The 21,344-nt window shown below is 37.9% G+C and overlaps 1 pseudogene; it reads left to right on the top strand.

Annotated features, from left to right (window-relative positions):
* The first annotated feature begins 1,332 nt into the window (after positions 1-1,332).
* Positions 1,333-21,344, top strand: part of LOC102959961 — a 20,326-nt pseudogene continuing 314 nt past the window's right edge.

Genomic DNA, 21,344 nt, shown 5'->3' with positions numbered 1-21,344 from the left:
ACATTTTTTCTCTTTAATTTTTTAGTTTTGCGAAGTTTGACTATGATATATCAAAGGATGTATTTCTTTGCATTTATCCTATTTACTATTGTTCTTTTTTTTTGTAGATTTATGTCATTTTTCAAATTTGCGAATATTTCAGCCACTACTTTTTAAAATATTTTCCTTTTAGTCCCAGCCTCTTCCTTATTTCCTTCTGGGACCTCAGTGACACAAATGATAGATCTTTTCTTATTGCCCCACTATTCACGAGGCTCTGTACTTTATTTTATTTTATTAAAATTTTTTTTAAGTTTGTTTATTTTTGAGAGAGAGAGAGACAGAGTGTGAGCCAGCAGGGCAGAGAGAGAGGGAGACACAGAACAGAAGCAGGCTCCAGGCTCTGAGCTGTTAGCATGGAACCCGACATTGGGCTCGAACCACGAACTCGTGAGGTCATGACCTGAGCCGAAGTCGGAATCTTAATTGACTGAGCCATCCAGGTACCCCGAGACTCTGTACTTTATATTTTTAGTCTATTTTCTCTTTATTCAGATTACATAATTTCTACTGATCTTTCTTTATGTTTATTGATTTCTGCCCCCTCTGTTTATTTCCATTCTGCTCCTGAGCCCATCCAGGGAGGTTTTCAACTTCAGTTGGTATATTTTTAGTTCTAAAATTTTTATTTGATTCTTAGTCATATCTTCCATTTCTGTGCTGGAGCTTTCTATTTTTCCATTTGTTTCAAGAGTGTAATTTCTTGATGGAGCATTTTTATAACGGCTTTAAAATTCTTGTCAGATTATTCCAGCATTTGGATTATCTCAATATTGGCATCTGATGATTATCGGTTGTCATTTGAGTTGAGGATTTATTGGTTCTTGGTCTGACACATAATTTTGGATTGCGTTCTGGACTTTTAAAGTATTAGGTTATGATACTCTGTGTGCTACTTAAATATTCTATTGTACCAGGCAACAGACCTGTTTAGGTTCAGGAAGCGTGACCTACTTTTGTAGGTGGGTCATAGTTCCGACGTCAGTTTAGTTTTTAAACTTTTGCTCGGTGATTTTGCTTATCCTGCTCGTGTGCTGCTGAGGCCGGTTTGAAACTTGAGTGGTATTCCATACCGCAGTTCACTTTTCAAAGCTTTTGCTCTATTGCTGCTAGTCAGTTTCACCCATGGGTTGGTTGGGGGTGTGATTGAGTTTATGCTGAGATAGAAGAATCTGTGTACCCAGCTCACTGTTCTGCTCATTCTGATCTCCCGATCTCCCTAGTCTGACTGGGAGAAGGTGGAGTGCCTCCCCTTGGCTGATCTTTCCTTGGTGCACGGCAAGGACTGTAGACATGGTTCCTGTTTATATTCATGTAGAGCAAGACGGGCTGTTGGATGAGGTAGGGGACAGGGCTCGGCCTCTTCTGTAGGTACTGCATAGTGGGGTTTGTTGACAGGATTCTACGCCGCAGTATCCACAGCACCCAGGGAGAGGTGGGCAGGAGGAGGGACACTGTAGCCTCTTCTTCATTGGTGCAGTGTGGGGATGTGACAGGCTCTGCTCCACAGACACTGCCAATGCCTGATGAGAAGAGAGACAGCAGTTTCTTCTGCGGTGTTTCCCTGTAGCAGGGGAGGTTTGGTCCAAAGGGTCTGTCCTAAGGGGTGCTTTCCTCTCCATGCTCTGGCTAGCAAGGGCAGGCTCTCTTGAATTTTTTTTATGTTCATTTATTTTTGAGACAGAAATAGAGCATGAGTCTGGGAGGGACAGAGAGAGAGGGAGACACAGAATCTGAAGCAGGCTCCAGGCTCCGAGATATCAGCACAGAGTCCGACGTGGGGCTCGAACCCATGAACCACGAGATCATGACCTGAGAAGGGCAGGCTCTCTTTTATTATTTTTTAATATTTATTTTTGAGAGAGAGAGAGAGAGCTCGCATGCACATTCATGTGCATGCATGAGCAAAGGAGGGGCAGAGAGACAGGGGGGGTACAGAGGATCCAAAGCGGGCTCGGTGCTGACATCAGAGAGCCCCTCATGAGCCCCGAGATCATGACCTGAGCCAAAGTCTGCAGCTTTACCCGCTGAGCCACCCAGGCAAAGGGCAGCCTCTAATTTTTGCATTGCTTTATTGCTTTGTGTTTCAGGTTGTAGGCTGCTCTAGTGTGAAGGCCAAGAAATAAAGGAGACGAAACCAAAGCAAACCAGTAAACTCACTACCCCATTGTTCCTTAAGTCTGTAGGTCCTTAGCCAGTCTGCCTTGTCTGCCTCTCACAGTCTCCTGATAATCGCTGTGTGTATTTTGTTCAGCGTGTTTAGTTGTAGTTAGTGAGACTGGTACGATGCAACGTGTTTACTCCATCTTGTTTAGAAGGCTTGGCTCCTCTCTGGCAGCAATGAGTAGGGTGTGAGGTTCTCATCTAATCATCCTCAGATTCTTGATGAATTTTTAATCAATCACCATAAGTATAAGTGACCTGTAATTTCAAACACTCAGGGAAATAAATTCATTGTAAATATGATATTATATGTGCTGTTAATTTAGGAATAGAATTTAAATAATTTCACTTTGCTAAGTTTGCTTCGCATGTTTTTACTTTTTAGTTTTTTAATTTTTAAAAACAATTTTTGTGTTTTTTAAAGAAGTTTGTTTATTTTGAGAGAGAGAGAGAGAGGACACAGGGGAGGAGGGGCAGAGAGAAAGGGAAAGAGAGGATCCCCAGCAGGCTGTGCTCTGTCAGCACAGAGCCCAATGTGGGGCTTGAACTCATGAATGTTGAGATCACGACCTGAGCCAAAGCTGGATGCTTAACCAACTGAGCCACCCAGGTGTCCTGCTTCTCAGGTTTTTAATGCCATATTTTGGATACACAGAAAGATACAAGAAGGGTAACTTTTCTCCTCTTTTTTTTCTCTCTTCCTCTCTCTTTTCTTTCTTTCTCTCTTTCTTTCTTTCCTTCCTTCCTTCCTTCCTTCTTTCCTTCCTTCCTTCCTTCCTTCTTTCCTTCCTTCCTTCATTCCTTCCTTCCTTCTTTCCTTCCTTCCTTCCTTCTTTCCTTCCTTCCTTCTACAAATTACCTCTTTCTCTCTGAGGGACTATCTATCGTGCCTTAGCCTTCATATGTATAGGATAGGCATGGGATTCAACCTTGACCAAATGTGTGCTCTCTCTCAGGATTTGAATCATAGGCAGAGGAACAAAAATGACTGAATAGATTTGAAAGTTACCTCCTGTGGCAGCCACAGGGCCCTGCATATAATTTTGTTTTAGCTGATATGTTCCTGAAAGAACAAGAGTAGAGCCTAGCACAGGGCTTGTGGGCAGGAAGTATGTCTTCGGAAGTGGTTCCAAGCAACAGATGCGGAGGACAGAGAGGCTAAAACAGGGAAGGAGGGAGAGTTCATTCAGAGATTCATGTTCAAGTTGATCACTGCCGTAGGCAATTGAGATTTAATCTTGCTGGGGACCATATGGGGTACCATGTGAAAAGCAGCTCAAAATTACCCAGTTGGGGGATGGAAGATGGTAATATTTTTTTTTTTCCGGCAGCTGATGTCCCATTAATTGCCACATGAGTTGCTCTTCCTTCCCATCTCCATGTTTTTGTGCATGTGCATGAGTGGCTCTCACAAGCATACTCTGGGGCAGAGAAGACAGTGTACAGAAGAGACTGTCACATTATACCTGGGTAATTGTGTTCGGTAGCAATGGCCGAATAGAAAATTGACCCAAGAGGATATGAGGTGGGGCCAAGCGGTCTCCAATACATATTTCCATCAGTGCCCCTTTTCAAAGCCTCACAGGTGCCTTGTTGTCCTTCCTCACCTCAATCCAGTGAGCAATTCCCAAATCTATTTATGATGAATTCTCTCTCTTTTTGCATGTGTTAGCCAGAACAAATTTCTGTAGATTGCAACCAAAGAACCCTGACACTTCCATTAATCTGTTCTCTTTCACTGCGAGATAGTTTCATCTGTGGTAAAAGTCTGTCTCCTTCGTTGAATCTTGGCATGTCTATCAAAATGCTTGAGCTACGCTTCAAGGACCATATGCGTGTTGTTAAAATAGAATCTTCTGGCCCCAGATGCTGAAGTTTCCCTGTTAGCTTCTGATCCTTCACAGTTAGGCCTAACTTATTTACATAGTATTTAATGACAGGCAGGAATTCGGTTTTGAATCGATGTAAACAGGCAGTAAATTGAAAATACAAGTTAAAGAGATACAGGTGGATGTTATCACATAAATAGCATTTGGTTTTCTGAAATTATAATTATGACACTCCTGAATGATCTCCGATCCCACTGTATTATAATGTGACAGATGTATATGGCTGTGATTTCTCTAGCGATGCTCGCTGTTGCTTCCTTGTCATCTTTAATAACAAAGCAACTGGACAGATTAAATGGAAAAGATTTATTCTCTGTGAATGCCAGAGTCAAAGCATGCTGTCATAGTAACAGGTTAAAGCATTTCCACGAGGAGGTTATTATGCATGATAGGGTGGTACAGCCAGCCATCTCTTTCCATCCCATTGTATCAATGGCGCACTATATGCATTTCTAACTAGGAATTGATGGAGAGGACTTTTGTGATGACTGGCATCCAAATTTTAAATGCTAATTATAGTGAACACATTAAAAAATGCCCGTATCATCAGCGTATTGAAGTTGTACAAAGTAAACATATTGGCACACAAACCGTACCCAGATTGAAACACAGAACGTTTACCAGTCCTGCAGAGGCTGCCTCATTTCTCTCTCAAGTCACAATTCCTGGCACTGTGTAACTGCTATCTCGACCGCTGTCACAACAGATTCATTTTGTGTGATTTATTAACATCTTTGGGCATTTTATTTAAATTTTTTGTCAAGGGAGAGGTTATATCCATTGAAATAAACCTTAAATGGCATGGTTTAATGAGTTTTGAGAAAGGCACACAACCATGTAACCAACAGCACTATCAAAGTAAAGAACATTCCCACAACCCCTGATTTCCGTGTGCCCTTCTCCAGCCCCAGAAGAGAAAGCAATGCTTCTCCTGAAAGCAACCACTATTCTGAAATCTTTTGCTCTAGGTTGCTTGTTCTCGAAATCCACATAAATGAAATAGTGTAGTACCTACTCTTGTATTTGGCTTCTCTTTACTCATTGCAAAGTTTTTGAGATTTATTTATGTTGTATGTATAATCCATTTGGTTTTCCTATTGACAGTAGCATTCTACATTATAAATGTAGTACTCCAATATCCCACAACACAAGATTGGATAAAGTATAGTTTTATTTCTTTTTCAATCCTTATAGCTTTCATTTAGGTTTCTTGATTAATTTTTTGGCTAAGGACCTCTAGTACAACGCCACATAGACTTGTTAAAAGTCAGATCCTGGCGGTATTCACAGTATGAAGGGAGAAAGAATTCACTGTTTCACCTTTATGTGTAATGGTGGCTGTAGGTGTTTTTAGGAAATACGTGTCCTCTATTAATTTATGGCAGTTCCTTTATATTTCTAGTTTGATAAAAGGTTTTATCATGTACGGGTGCCAAATTTTGCTAAGAACTTTTCTACGTATATTGAGGTACTCATGTGATTTCCCTTTTATTCAGTTTATATGGTGAATGACATCAGTTTATACAAATGGTAAATTAATTTTGCATCCCTGGGATAAATCTCACTTGGTCACGTTATGTTATTCTTTGTATATATTTCCAGATAGGATTTGCTAATGGTTAGTTGAGGATTTCTGTGTTCATGAGAGATACTGGTCTGTAGTTATTTTTCTTGTAATATCTTCATTGGGTTTAGTGTCAGGGTTAAGTAAACCTCACAAAAACGTTAGGAAATGTTGTGTCCTCCTGTATTTTTTTTCTTTAAATTTTTTTCCCAAGTATGTATAGGAATGGATTTTCCCCCCAAATATTGGACAGAATTCATTAGAGAAATCACTTGAATTAACTTTTTTCTCCTTAAATATTTGGTAGAATTCACACATGACACTTTCGAACTGGAAAGATTTTAAGTAAAACCTTGATTTTTAGCAGATAGATTGCGATTTAAAAATGTTCTTTATTCTTGTGTCACTTTGGCAATTTGTGTATTTTGAGCAGCTGTCCATTTTCTTAGCTGTCAATTTTATTGCTAAAAAGGTCCTTTGTAACATTGGTAGTATATGTAGCGATTAACCCTGATACTGGTAATTTGAATTTTTGTCCTTTTTCCTGGATCAGTCTTACTAGGTATTTTTCAATTTCTAAAAAATTTTCAAAGTATTAATATTTGGCTTTATTCAGGTTTTCTCTGTGGTCTTTTCCTTGTCATTGATTTCCATTTATTATTTTTGCTGTTTCCTTCATCCTACTTATTTTAAGTTTTTTTACTCTTGTTTTTCTAACAAAGTTAAAAGTTGGACTTTTAAAAAGATTATTAAAATTTTAAATCCCTAGCAAGACTAATCAAGGGAAAAAAAGGAGAACACGCACATCATCAACCTCAGGAATCAGAAAGAAGGCATCAGTAGGTATATATACAATAGACAATAAAATGAAAACAATAGGATATTATGGATAATTCTATACCAATAAATTCTACAATTTGGATGAATGGACAAGTTCCTGGAAAGACATATATTGCAGAAATTAACATAGAAAGAAATAGAAAGTATGATTAGTGCCGTATTTACTCAAGGAGTTGAATTCTTGATGACGAATTCCCTCCTCTCTCCCTGCAACTAACTGTCCATTCTTGAATTCTTACCCTGAGAATTCTACCAAATATTTTGTTAAATGTTTATTTATTTATGCTGAGGTGGTGTGGGGGAGCTGCAGAGAGAGAGGGAGACAGAGAATCCAAAGCAGGCTTCATGCTTTCAGTGCAGAGCCTAGTGTGGGGCTTAGACTCATGAGCTGTGAGATCATGACCTGAGCTGAAGTGAGACACTTAACCAGGTGCCCCCTACCAAATATTTTTAAAAGATATAATTACAGCCTATACAAGCTCTTAAAGAAAAATAACAATAGAGGAAGGCTTCATAATTCTTTTTGTGGTTTTGTGTTTCTAAGACCAAGGTCACCTAAATACTAAAACTTCTCAAAGACAAAAATAATAAGATAAAATTTCAGACAAAATGTTTATGAATATAGATACAGAATTCTCTTTAAAAATTTAGCAAATCAAATCTAATAACACGTGGAAAGGTTAATATGTGACCAATGAGTTCATTCCAGGAATGAATGAGCTTGATTTGCCATTTGAATATCAGTCATTATAATTCATCTTATTAACAAAATAAAATAAATTTGTGTAATCTTCCATTGTATGTAAAAAAAAAAAACACATAACAAAATTTGAAACTGCTTCATGACCTTTCATCAAGTAACAAAAGGGCAGTGCCTTAATATGGTGAAAGGCATCTATGGGAAATCTATGGCTAATACCATACCTAATGTTAAAACATTAATCCTTTTCCTTTAAATTTTGAAAAAAAAGCAAAAATATCTGTTCTCACTATTTCTATTCAACTTTTGCTAGAAGTCCCTACCAATTCAATAGGGTAGAAAAACAAGATAAAAAAAGTACACATTGGAAAACAAGAAAAATAAGTACACTGTCATTATTTGAGAATGATATGATTGTGGTTCTAGAAAACTCTGTGCTACTTATAAGAAAAATGATTAAACTGAAAAGCGTATTTTGAAAGATCAAGAATATAATATTAACATATAAATCAATTACATTTCTATATACTTTCAACAAACCATCTGTAAAGTAAGTTAAAAATTAATACCCTCATAATTATATTTAAAAACATCAAATCCTAAGTAGTAGATCTAATGAAAGTTATGTTAGATCTCTCCATGGAAAACTATGAAACATAGCTGAGAGAAATTACAGAAGTCCTAAATAAATATATAATATCCTCTTCATGAATTGGTGGAGTCATATTGTTCTCTGTTGTACCTCAACTGATCTATAGATCCAATTTCTATCAAAATCCCAGCAGGCTATTTTGAAGAAATAAATAGGGCGTTTCCAAAATATATACAGAAGTGCAAACAATGTAGATCAGCCCAATCAATCTCAAAAAAGAACTAAGTTGGAGGACTTAACAGTACTTGGCCTGAAGATTGACTATAAATCCCTAGGAAGTAAGACAATGCATCATAAGTATGTTCAGATGAATAGATTAACAGCAGGGATTAGAGAATCCAGAAAATATATGTATGTGATGCATATTCATATTTCCATATGTGTATATAATAAACATACAAATACACATTTCTATATAAATGAGGATAGAATAATAAGGCAACGAAAAAGAAAAGTAAACTAAGAAATAGAACAGTATGACTGTGCAAATGCGTGCATAGCCAGTCAGTCTTTGATCAAAATATTAAGTTAAACCAATGAAAAATCAGTCTTTTTTTGTTTTTTAGGTAGGCTCCACTCTGGGTGTGGAAACCAACATGGGGCTTAAACTCACAACTCTGGGTTCAAGACCTGAGCTGGGATCAAGAGTCAGATACTCAACCAAATGAGCCATCCAGGTGCCTTCAAAGCAAAGACTTTTTTTAAAAAACAAAAACAAACATAACCAGAATACCTGGATATCAGTGAGAAAAAGAAACCTTGACCTCTATCTTAAATTTTTATACAAAAGTAATTTATTATGTTGGATATCTACATGCAAAAAGAATAAAACTGGGCCTTAACACCACAACCCAAAACCTCTGGGACGCAGCAAGGACAGTCATAAGAGGAAAGTATATAGCAATCTAGGCCTTCCTAAAGGAGGAAGAAAGATCTCAGATATACAACCTAACCTTACGCCTTAAGAAGCTGGAAAAAGAACAGCAAATAAAACCCAAAATCAGCAGAAGACAGGAAATAATAAAGATTAAAGCAGAAATTAATGCTATTGAAAAACAGTAGGACAGATCAATGAAACCAGAAGCTTGTTCTTTGAAAGAACTAACAAAATTGATAAACCACTAGCCAGTTTGATCAAAAAGCAAAAGGGAAGGACCCAAATAAATAAGATCAAGAATGAAAGAGGAGAGATCACAACCAACACAGCAGAAATAAAAACAATAATAGGGGAATATTATGAGCAATTATATGCCAATAAAAGGGGCAATCTGGAAGAAATGGACAAATTCCTAGAAACATATACACTACCAAAACTGAAACAGGAAGAAACAGATAATTTGAGCAGACCCATAACCAGTAAGGAAGTCGAATTAGTAATCAAAAATCTGCCAAAAAACAAGAGTCCAGGGCCAGATAGCTTTCCGGGGGAATTCTACCAAACATTTAAGGAAGAGATAACACCTATTCTCTTGAAGCTGTTCCAAAAAAATAGAAATGGAAGGAAAACTTCCAGACTCTTTCTGTGAAGCCAGCATTACCTTGATTCCAAAACCAGACAGAGACCCCACTAAAAAGGAGAACTATAGACCCATTTCCCTGAGGAACATGGATGCAAAAATCCTCAACAAATATCAGCCAATCGAATCCAACAATACATTAAAAAAATTATTCACCACAAGCAAGTGGGATTTATACCTGGGATGCAGGGCTGGTTCAATATCTGCAAAACAATTAACGTGACTCATCACATCAATAAAAGAAAGGACAAGAACCATATGACCCTCTCAAGAGATGCAGAGAAGCATTTGACAAAATACAGCATCCTTTCTTGACAAAACCCTCAAGAAAGTAGGGATAGAAGGATCATACCTCGAGATCATAAAAACCATATTTGAATGACCCAATGCTAATATCATCCTCAATGGGGAAAAGCTGAGAGCTTTCCCCGTAAGGTCAGGAACAAGACAGGGATGTCTACTCTCACCACTGTTATTCAACATAGTATTGGAAGACTTAGCCTCTGCAATCAGACAACACAAAGAATTAAAAGCATCCAAATCAGCCAGGAGAAGGTTAAACTTTCACTCTTCACAGATGACATGATACTCTATATGGAAAACCCAAGAGATTCCACCAAAAAACTGCTAGAATTGATTCCTGAATTCAGCAAAGTTGCAGGATATAAAATCAACACACAGAAATCGGTTGCATTCCTATTCACCAACAATGAAGTGACAGAAAGAGATACCAAGGAATTGGTCCCATTTACAGTTGCACCAAAAAATAAAATACCTAGGAATAAATCTAACCAAAGAGGTAAAAAATGTATACACTGAAAACTATAGAGAGCTTATGAAAGAAATTGAAGAAGACACAAAAAAATGGAAAAAGATTCCATGCTCCTGGATAGGAAGAACAAATATTGTTAAAATGTCGATACTATAGAAAGCAATCTACATATTCAGAACAATCCCTAGCAAAGTAACATCAGCATTCTTCACAGAGCTAGAACAAATAATCCTAAAATTTGTATGGAATCAGAAAAGACCCCAAATAGCCAAAGCAATCTTGAAAAAGAAAACCAAAGCAGGAGGCATCACAATCCTAGACTTCAAGCTATACTACAAAGCTGTAATCATCAAGACAGTATGGTACTGGCACAAGAACAGACACTCAGATCAATGGAACAGAATAGAGAACCCAGAAATGGACCCACAAATGTATGGCCAACTAATCTTTGACAAAGCAGGAAAAAATATCCAATGGAATAAAGACAGTCTCTTCAGTAAGTGGTGCTGGGGAAACTGGACAGGAACATGCAGAAGAATGAACCTAGACCATTGTCTTACACCATACACAAAAATAAACTCAAAATGGATGAAAGACCTCAATGTAAGAAGGAAGCCAGCAAAATCTTTGAGGAGAAAGCAGGCAAAAATCTCTTTGATCTAGGCCACAGCAACTTCATAGTCAACACGTCTCTGGAGGGAAGGGAAACACAAGCAAAACTGAACTGCTGGGACCTCATCAAAATAAAAAGCTTCTGCACAGCGAAGGAAACAATCAGCAAAACTAAAAGGCAACCAACAGAATAGGAGAAGATATTTGCAAATGACATATCAGATGAAGGGTTAGTATCCAAAATCTATAAAGAACTTATCAAACTCAACATCCAAAAAACAAAAAATGAGATCAAAACCACAATGAGATACCACCTGACACCTGTCAGAATGGAAAACATGAACAACTCAGGCAACAACAGATGTTGGCGAGGATGCGGAGAAAGAGGATCTCTTTTGCATTGTTGGTGGGAATGCAAGCTGGTGTAGCCACTCTGGAAAACAGTAGGGAGGTTCCTCAAAAAACTAAAAATACGAGTACCCTATGACCCAGCAATTGCACTACTCGGTATTTATCCAAGGGATACAGGTGTGCTGTTTCGAAGGGACACATGTACCCCCATGTTTATAGCAGCACTATCAACAATAGCCAAAGTTTGGAAAGAGCCCAAATGTCCATCGATGGATGAATGGATAAAGAAAATGTGGTATATACATATATAACATATATATATTTTACACACACACACACACACACACACATATACACACACACGTATACACACACACACAATGGAGAATTACTCGACAGTCAAAAAGAATGAAATCTTGCCATTTGCAACTACATGGATGGAACTGGAAGGTATTACGCTAAGTGAAATTAGTCAGTCAGATAAAGACAAAAATCATATGATTTCGCTTATATGAGGACTTTAAGAGACAAAACAGATGAACATAAGGCAAGGGAAACAAAAATAATAAAAAACAGGGAGGGGGACAAAACATAAGAGACTCATAAATATGGAGAACAAACTGAGGGTTACTGGAGGGAGTGTGGGAGGTGGGATGGGCTAAATGGGTAAGGGGCACTAAGGAATCTACTCCTGAAATCATTGTTGCACTATATACTAATTTGGGCGTAAATTAAAAAAAATAAAAAGTGTAAAAGAAAAACACCTCTCTTTCTGATACAAGCAGTCAATTGAGAGGGAGGTAACGAACTTTTACAAATAAATCTTGTGAAATGACAATATTTGAATATACCCTTCTAAAATAAATTTTTTAAATGTTCAATAATCACATGAAAAAATTTTATCAGGAAAATGCATATAGAAAGTACAATGAGATATTGTTAAACACTCATTTGTTGACTAAAATTGAAAGTACCAACAATACAAAATGTTGGCAAGGATATGGAGTAAATGCAGTTCTCATGTTGCTAATGAGAGCATAAAATTGTCAAATCATTCTGGAAAATGGTTTGGCAATTTCTAAAAAAATGAATTATACAGGGGGGAAAAAAGAATAAAACTGGGCTACTTTCTGACACCATACACAAAAAGAAACTCAAAATATATCAAAGACCCAAATACGAGACCTGAAACCATAAAACTCTTAGAAGAAAACATAGGCAGTAACTTCTTTGACATCAGCCTTAGCAACATTTTTATAGATATGTCTCCTCAGGCAAGGGAAACAAAAGCAAAAATAAACTATTGGGACTACACAAAAAGAAAAAGCTTTTGCACAGGAAAGGAAACCATCAACAAAATGACAAGGCAACCTATTCAATGGGCGAAGATATTTACAGATGATATATCTGATAAAGGGTTAATATTCAAAATATATAAAGAACTTACACAACTCAACACCAAACAACCAAACAGCCTGATTAAAAAATGAGCAGAGGATCTGAATAGACATTTTTCCAAAAAGATATACAGATGGCCAGCAGACACATAAAAAATACTCAACATCACTAACCATCAGAGAAATGCAAATCAAAACCACAATGAGGTATCACCTTACACTTGTCAGAATAGTTTGAATCGAAAAGACAAAAAATGGCATGTGTTGGCAAGGACGCAGAGAGAAAGTAACCCTCTGCACTGCTGCGAATGCAAATTGATGCAGCCAGTGTGGAAAGCAAGTATGGACGTTCCTCACAAAATTAAAGGTAGAATTACCGTATGATCTAGTAATTTCACCATTGGATATGTACCCAAAGACAATGAAGACACTAACTCAAAAAGATAGACGCACCCCTATGTTTATTATAGCATAGATACAGTAGCCAAACGATGGAAGCAACCAACCCATGTGTCCATTCATAGATGAATGAATAAAGAAAATGTGGTACATATATATAATGAAATACTACTCAACCACAAAAAAGAATGAAATCTTGCCATTTGCAATGACATGGATGGAGAAGGTATAATGCTAAGTGAAATAAATCAGAGAAAGACAAATGCTGTATGATTTTAGTTACATGTGGAATTTAAGAAACAAATTGAATGAACAAAGAAAAAAGACAAAGAAACAGATTCTTAAATACAGACAATGAACTGGTGCTTGCCAGAGGGAAGGTGAGCGGAGGAAGAGTAAAATAGATGAAGGGGATTAATAGTACATTTACCTTGACAACACTGGGCAATGTATTGAATTGTTGAATCGCTATATTGTACACCTGAAACTAATGTCACACTGTATGTTAACTATACTTCAATGAAAAAATAAATAAAATAATTTGTGATGGTTAATTTACTGAAAAGTTAAAACACAGCCATAATGCTTACACTAGAAAAAGAAAATAAGAAAATAAGAGAGAATATCTCTGGGATGTTGGTGGAGTCAAAGATTTCTTGGTTGATGCATAAAAAGGACAAACTTTCAATGAAATTATTGATAAAGTGGGTTTCATCAAAAGACATCATGAAATAAATAAACACAAAATATAAAAGTAATATAAAAGCCAGAAAGTGGGAAAAATAGTTATAACACATACATTTGAGTTGCCTAAAAAAATACAAGGAACACTGTAAATTCAATAATAGAAGCATGAATGTCCCAGATTTTAAAAATGTGCAAATTGCGTCAATAGACACTTCACAAAAGATGATATATGAACATTCATTAAACACATAATAAGATGTTTATCATCATTTCTCATCAAGGAAAGAAAAAATTCAAATCACAGTGAGATACCATTTCACGTTTATTAGAATAGCAGAAAAATGATATCTATATATCTAACAACAACATATCTATATCTTTATATTTATCTCTGTGTCTATAACTGTATCTATATATAAAAATGCCCAATATTGGTGAACACGTGGAGCTCCTGTAATTCTTCGACATTCTTCTACGGAAGATTAAAGCAACGCCACGGCTTTGGAATAATATTTGGCAGTTCTTTATAAAGTTAAACATAGGGGCGCCTGGGTGGCTCAGTCGGTTGAGTGTCCGACTTCAGCTCGGGTCATGATCTCACGGTCTGTGAGTTGCAGCCCCGCGCCGGGTTCTGTGCTGACAGCTCAGAGCCTGGAGCCTGTTTCAGATTCTGTGTCTCCCCCTCTCTGCCCCTTCCCCGCCATGCTCTGTCTCTCTCCGTCTCTGAAAAACGAATAAACTTTAAAAAAAAATTTTTTTTTAAGTTAAACATAAATATCCTATGACCTAGCAGTTTCATTCTTAGGTATTTTTCAAGAGAAATAAAAACATATTCACAGAAAGACTTGTAAAAGAATGTTTATAGTGGCCTTGTTCATAATAGGCGAAAACTGGATATAAAATGTGGGTACAACCCAAATGTCCTTCAAAAAGAATATGGATAAACAAATTGTGATATGTTCCCACATGGAAAAGTCTATAGCAATAAAGCTATGGATGTATGCAACAAGGGGTTTGAAGCTTAATGTTTAATCATTATATATGCAAACAAAACTGGACACAAAAAGAATACATTCTATATGATTCTATTTACAGGAACTCCAGAGACAAAACTAATCTATGGTAAAGAAATCAGGGTTGTTGGGGACTGTGGTAGTTATTTGATTGGAAAAGGGTATTAGGAAATTTTTGAGGTGACAAAAATGTGCCGTAGCTTGTTTTTGTGTGGTATATGTGTGGCAGTTATGGGAATGGGCATACATAATTATCAAAATTCAAATGAACGCCTCAACTCTGCATTTTATGATATATTAATGATTTAAAACATGTCCACCAGTGCTTTGGATTTGATTCCGTCCATTTTTTCTTTTCGTGTTTTTGAGCTTTGTTGATATACATGTTTAGAATTCCTTACCCGTCGCCACCAGAATATATTGTCTTCCTTTATACATCGGTGTTTTTTCTTTCTTTTTCTTCTTTTGGCAGGCAGTTATTAATGGATCCTCTTGTGCCTGTTGGGCTTGTTTGGAGGCTTGTTTCACTTTGGTCCTTGGTCCTGGGTCATGGCTTTCAATCTAGGGCCTAGTCCTGAGTTGTAAGGTAGGACCGTTGAGGATCTCAGCAGTATGGCAAATGTGCTTGGTGGCATTCCTGCCCCTGGCTTGGCCAGGACTCTTGTCTCTCTTTGCACTGCTCCACTTGTGGAATGTCACTGTTTACACACATGGCCCTGTCCTCAGCCAAGAGCTTGAGGCAAACTCTCACACTGACCTCTGGGCCCTCGGACTTTCTGTTTTTTTCAACTCTGCCTTATAAAGTCAGCTGTTTCTGCAGATGCAAACAACCACCTTACTCCTCAACTAGGATGGTCTTGCCCTCCAGCCTGTGCTTGGGGTCTCCCCTTCTGTGCACCTTCCAGCAAGTGCTCATAGGCAGAAAACTATGATAAATGTGGAGCCGGTTTTCCGTGCTCTCCTTTTCTCAGCTGGCTGCCTATTGTCCAGTTCCCGAAAATCATCGCTCAGATATATATAGTCCAGTTTTACAGTTGTTTTCTCAGAAGGGCTCACTGATAGCAGTTACTTCATCATGGTTGGAAACGAAAGTCTGTTATTGATATTTAATTTCTTGAATATTTTTTTAAAGTGTATGATGTATTTATTTCGAAAGAGAGAGAGCACGAGGGAGCATCTGAGCCCGCATGTGAGCAGGGGAGGGGCAGAGAGAAAGGGAGAGGGAGGGAGAGAATCCCAAGCAGGCTTTGCATTGTCAGTGCAGAGCCCGATGCAGGGCTTGAACTCATGAACTGTGAGATCGTGACCTGAGCCCAAACCAGGAGTTGGAGGCTTAATTGACTGAGCCTAGCCAAGTGCCCCCATATTTAATTTTTAAGGTTCATTGACTCTAGAGGAATGCTATATCAATCTTGGTGTTGTGGAGATATAAGATATTTACATATAACTTGTCTTATGGAGCAGGAGAATAACTAAACAGTCTTCTTTAGGAACAAAAAATCTGGTGACTACTGTTAGCACGTAAATTTACTTCACCTCTGATACGGCGTGACAAAGCTGTGGCTTAAAGTAACTGACTACTCAGTACTATCCGTCTTTAAACCTCAAGCGAAACCTGAAACCAAGAGTGCCAAAAACAGAAGCAAAAACAAAACACAGCGGTGTAATACTGTGTGTGAGAAACAAAGGTTGTATTTGTTCTCACAAAATGAGTAAACATGAGCCAACAATTCATTTTCACAACTACCCTTCAGCAATTGCTGTTCAGAATTCCAAGGTATCCTTTTAATTGATTTCTTCAGTTAGAAAAATCATTTGCAATTTTGATCCTCTGACTTTAGACAGAAGTGAGAGACGATATAGGACCTGAAGAAACAGCATTCATGACTCTTACTTCAGGGTGAACCCCGTTTCCAAAAAAATCATTGGAAAACAAACAGGAAGTGGAATCCTGTCTCTCATTTTTAACTCACAGATTTAATTCCACTAACCTACTTGAATTCCTTAAATGTATGGAACTTGCAGATGAAAACCTCAATATACTTCTGTTTTTGTCCATTTTGCTCCTTTCGTTTCCCCAAATTGAAGCATTTCCAAACAAGGCGCAAGAAAATAAACAATACCTTACCTTGTAAAGTTTGGTTTACCTAGGTTATCTTGTCAAGGTAGAAGTTTCTTTGGTTAAATTGCCAGATAACTGTATACCCGGTTTTTACAATTTTAGTACATGCTAAAATAGGTTAAATTTGAATGCTGGACTCTTAGGCTTACCCCCCTTCATTCCCTAATGATAGTGAAGAAACTGCATTGTGTTCCAGTGGTCCTCAATGGGGGTGGAGGACAAGGTTGGGGGTGATGGCTTGAGATAGGTGGGGCTTTGAAGGGTAGGGAGTGGGGGAGATTTTACCCTCTAAGTGACGTTTGACAATATCTGGAGACATTTTTGGTTGTTGCAGCTGGGAGGGGGATTCACTGGCATTTGTTGGGTAGAAGCACAGGGTACCCCACTCACACCAAAGAATTATTTGGCTTAAAATGTCAACAGCCTCAGGGTTGAAAATCTCTGCTGTATTCGTATGGACTTATGCTGTATTCACATACCAGCTGTGCCCCTTGTTAACTACACAATCTTGAGAAGAATATTAAAATGAGACTTATGTTTATTTTCAGTGTTGTCGTGAGGAATAGCTTTAAGGAATAGGGATTTAGTGCACTGCTAAGAAGGTAATAGACCTTTAATAATTGGTAGCTATTATTAATGCTACTGTTGCTTTACATTTGTTAATTTACATTTACATAAGAGACTCCTTAGTGTTCAGATTAAATTTATTTCACCTTTGAAAAGAGAGAGGGAAATATGTGAGAAAGCCTGTTGGTTTGTGTATAGGGAGTTTTCCACAGCATTTTCCCTTGGAGCATAAAAAGAGACCCAAAGGTTACGCTGACAATATGTAGGGCTATATATTGAATATATTTTGGTTTCATATGGACCACGAATCACAGACACCTTTGTGGTGCACACTGAGACCTGACCAGATACATGTTTTGTTTTATAATATTACTGGTCCCACCTTCAAAAACAAGGTAAAGTAGTTGGACCAATAACTGGAGCTTACTTGGCTGATGAGAAATAGAGCACTTAAAATAATACTGTTTAGGGGCGCCTGGCTGGCTCAGTCAGTTGGACGTCCGACTTCAGCTCAGGTCATGATCTCGCAGTCTGTCAGTTCGAGCCCCGTGTCGGGCTTTGTGCTGACGGCTCAGAGCCTGGAGCCTGCTTCGGATTCTGTGTCTCCCTCTCTCTCTGCCCCTTCCCTGCTGGCACTGTCTGTCTCTCAAAAATAAAAATAAAAATAAAATCATTAAAAAAATTAAAGTATTATAATTTATAATATGTTGTATATTTTAGAATATATGTTATGTATTTTATAAAAATGTTTTTAAGTTTATTTATTTTGAGAGAGAGAATGAGAGTGAGGAGTGGAGGGGGGAGGAGCAGAGCATGAGAGAGAGAGAGAGAGAGAGAATCCCAACTAGGCTCTGCATTGTCACTGCAGAGCCTCATGCAGGCTCAAACTCACAAATCGTGAGATTACGACCTGAGCCAAAATCAAGGGTCAGACATTTAACCAACTGAGCCACCCAGCACCTCTAGAATATATATTAAATATTTTAAACGTGAGGATACAAATGCTGGTCTGCATGTCATGTTTATTCAGAGAAAATGAGATGAAACTCTATCTCTAAAGACTTCTCATGTATAAAGGACAACTGAAAATCTTGGGGCATATGCCAATGTATAATAAATATTATCATCCTATGTCGGGCTCAGAGCCTGGAGCCTACTTCAGATTCTGTGTATCCCTCTCTCTCTCTGCCCTCTCCCACTCACACTCTGTCTCTGTCTCAAAAATAAATAAACATTAACAAAATACTATCAAATAGGCTTGCTTTTTTTAAAAAAAAGTTTATTTTAAGAGCGAGCATGGGAGCGAGATTGGGGGAGGGGCAGACAGAGAGGAAGAGAGAGAGAATCCCAAGCAGGCACTGCACTCTTAGTGTGGAGCCCACTACTTGAACCATGAACTGTGAGATCATGACCTGAGCTGAAATCAAGAGTTGGATGCTTAACCAACTGAGCCATCCAGGCACCCCTAGACTTGCCTTTTATTGCAGAGTTTTCTTGTCATATAAAGTGGGGCATAGGACTTTAAAGTAGAACTTTGATGTCTACTAATTAATGGGCTACCTAAACAGGAGCCATTCATTCCTTGATCATTGTTTACTGAGTGCTTACTAAGTGCTTGCTCCTGTCCTAGTAGAACAATCTAGTGGGAGAGGTAATCATTAATCAAATAATCATATAACATGTATTGTCACACTATAAGAAGTACTCTAAAGAAAAAATAAAGGAGCTTACAAGTGAGGTAAGAAAGTACTACTCTGAACAATTCTAGTAATTTCTGAGACATTTTTGCACTATTTTCATTATTCGTTCATTCGTGCGTTCATTCATTGATTCATTCGTTCACTTGAGAAAACTTTATTAAATCCGCCCTAGTTACATTCCAGGCACTGTGCTAGTAGCTGGGGGAAAAATTGTAAAAAAAATATTCATGGTGCCTTCTTGAAATTTATAATTTAGCTATTCGAGTGACCAAATGTTTTAAAGAAGTGAAATTAGACATTGCCATTTCCCTTGCAAAATTGCAAATAAGGAAAAAAAAAAAAAAGCAAACCAGAGAAATTATCTGCAAATTAAATTAAACCACCCAGGTATTATTAGTGATGTCAATTATATCCTGACCTTCGTGACAACACGTGTACAAACCTGCCATTTATTGTCACTGTTTGCAGGAAGAAAGGAGGCACTGTTGACATCATTAAGTAATGACCTTGATTATTAAAAAAGGAGAAGATGCAGAAAAGAAAGTCAGGAGACTGTCCTGACTGCAACATGGTTTTCTAGCAGACAGGAGATTGGCTCTGACTGGAAGACTTACCCTTTGTCTTCCATTCCTAAAATTAATTCTATTTGTTTAAATATTCACAAAACATATAATTTCTTATTTTGCCTCTAGTGAATAGCTACTATAGATAGATTTTAAAATAAGAGGTCTCAAATTCAATAATATATTTTTATAAATGATTGTTTCAAATTCCATTTATTAAAGCTTAATTACTGTCTCTCTATATAATGAGTCCACTGCGTACCTTATAAACGCTTCCAATAATCACATGAAATTTTAATGAATACACAATAATGGTCTTATTAATTTTAAATTAAATGTACTTGTTCATTTTTGAAAATAAATTTCAAGTGCCACTATAAATAACTCAGGAAAGCGAATTCATTTTTACACAAGATAGACTATTAGTTTGGAAGTTTATAGCTGTAAATACTCTGGTTTTTCTCAAAGAATAAGAGTAGATAATGTAATTTGAGTGTTTTTTTTTTTTGTCTGTGTATGTCTATGCACATATGGTGATTACAGGATATACATTACATGGATTATTTAGTTTAATTTTTATGAAACAGTAAGGCAGCGCTCGTATTATGTTCAACTTAGAGATATGGAAAAGTGGTTTACAGAGGTTAAGTGGCAAGCTCAGAATCATGTCTTCTAGGAATTAATAGGATTTCAGTCTGACTGTCTAAAATCCCAAGGACTTAAAAATAAAAAAGTCCCATGGACTTAACCACTGTTTTAGTAGAGTAACATTGTTGACCTCATTTCTAATTTCAAATTAAATTTCACTTGGTCAGGGGGCTCTTCAAAGCTGGAAAATTTCTCGGTGAATACATTGTTGAACAAACTTGGGCTTTGTCAGTGACAATAGGCAAAATGATATCAGGGAAAGCTGAACATCTTTGCCTTAAATGGGGGAAAGTGTGCTGGCACAGACCATACTGGCCCACAGGAAAGGGTTGTTAAATAGTAACTGCCACACCACTGAGTATAACTAAAATCAACAAAATCAGGCTTTCTGCTCCTCCCCGTTTGACAGACAGCTGCGTCTTCTGGTGCAGTGCCAGCCACATCTGCAAGTCACAGTGGTGAAGGTCGGAGTAAATGGAGTTGGCCGTATTGGGTACCAGGTCACCGGGGCTGCTTTTAACTCTGGGAAAGTGGAAACTGTCACCAGCAATGACCCCTTCATTGACGTCAGCTACATTGTCTACTTGTTCCAATATGATTCCACCCATGGCAAATTCCACTGTCCAGTCAAGGCCGAGAATGGGAAACTTGTCCTCAATGGACAAGTGGAGCCCATCTCCACCTTCCAGGAGTGAGATCCCACCAGCAACAAATGGGGTGATGCTGGTGCTGAGTGTGTTGTGAAGTCCACTGGAGGCTTCCCCACTATGGAGAAGGCTGGGACTCACCTGGAGGTTGAGGCTAAGAGGGTCATCATCTTTGCCCCTTCTGCTGATGCCCTCATGTTTGTGAAGGGCGTGACCCACGAGAAGTAAGACAACTCCCTCAAGATGGTCGGCAATGCCTCCTGCGCCACCAGCTGCTTGGCTTCTCTGGCCAAGGTCATCTATGACAACTTTGGCATCTTAGAGGGACTCATGACAATAGTCCATACCATTACTGCTACCCAGAAAACCATGGACAACCCCTCTGGAAAGCTGTGGCATGATGGCCAAGGGGCTGCTCAGAACATCGTCCCTGCTGATACTGGTGCCAATAAGTCTATAAGCAAGGTCATCCCTTGCTAAGCTGAATGGGATGCTTATTGGC

The sequence above is a fragment of the Panthera tigris genome, chromosome A1 (assembly GCF_018350195.1).
Source record: "Panthera tigris isolate Pti1 chromosome A1, P.tigris_Pti1_mat1.1, whole genome shotgun sequence".
Classification (NCBI taxonomy): domain Eukaryota; kingdom Metazoa; phylum Chordata; class Mammalia; order Carnivora; family Felidae; genus Panthera; species Panthera tigris.
Note: the sequence above shows the minus strand (reverse complement) of the source record. Positions and strands in the feature narration are given on the sequence as shown.